Below are 985 nucleotides of genomic sequence, written 5' to 3'. Positions count from 1 at the left end.
TGAAGTTTGTATTCACTTTATTGTATTTGTTATCTTTGTACAGACCACACCTATTACATGCTCCATAGCACAGTAAAGTCATCAAAGAAAGAACTGTTGTTGACTGAGTTCCTGGGTTCTGACCAGCCCACCAGGGCAAGTGATCCCTTCCACAGTCCTTTAAAGAAACTCAAATTTTCCAAATCCTACAAACACAGTTTGGTAATGTTTTACAATAAGGTCTCATTTGTTGTACATGGAATTATAATTTTCTTTTTTTTTTTTATTTATTTTTTTTTTTTTTTGTATTAAGTGTTTGTGTATTAGTAATCTTATGTTATGGGGACCAAATGACTCCACAAGGATAGTAATACCAGTGAATTTTGACCTTGTGGACATTTTTAGGTCTCCAATGAGGAAACAGGCTTATACATCATACAGAATTATGTTTTCTATGATGGCGAGATTACTTACTTTTGTAAGTATGTAAGTGATTTTGCATTGTTCTCCAGACTCTAAGTGAGTTAAGGTGTTGTAACTATGTATAGTGTTGGGTTTTTCTTGTGCATCAGCAAAAAGCATTTTTGTGTATTTGTTTTAGATTGTTTTGTTAATAAATGTAGAGGGTTTTCCATTTTATGTTTGTGTTGGTTGTAAGAGATTTTAAATATACTAAATTTCAACTTCATTGCCAGAGATATGACATTGAAGTATATTTTAGTTCACATTAATTGCTTATTCAGAAGTACATATTTACCATATTTCAAAGTACATATAAAATATACTAAAGTCCCACTTAAGTGGTTCAAAAATATCACGCAAAAGTTAAACTAATTGCATTTAATGTAATTTTAAACTGTAGTATTTTTTCAATCAATTACAAATAATATGCATTTAGGTGGTCGAAAACATTACATTTAATTCACTCTTAAGTGTATTGTTAACTGATATTAAAGTATATCTTAGTTAACATTAATTGCTTGTCAGTACATTAGTAGTACACTTT

Source organism: Sinocyclocheilus anshuiensis, unplaced genomic scaffold, assembly GCF_001515605.1.
Source record: "Sinocyclocheilus anshuiensis isolate Anshui unplaced genomic scaffold, SAMN03320099.WGS_v1.1 scaffold702, whole genome shotgun sequence".
In the NCBI taxonomy this organism is placed as follows: Eukaryota; Metazoa; Chordata; class Actinopteri; order Cypriniformes; family Cyprinidae; genus Sinocyclocheilus; species Sinocyclocheilus anshuiensis.
Note: the sequence above shows the minus strand (reverse complement) of the source record.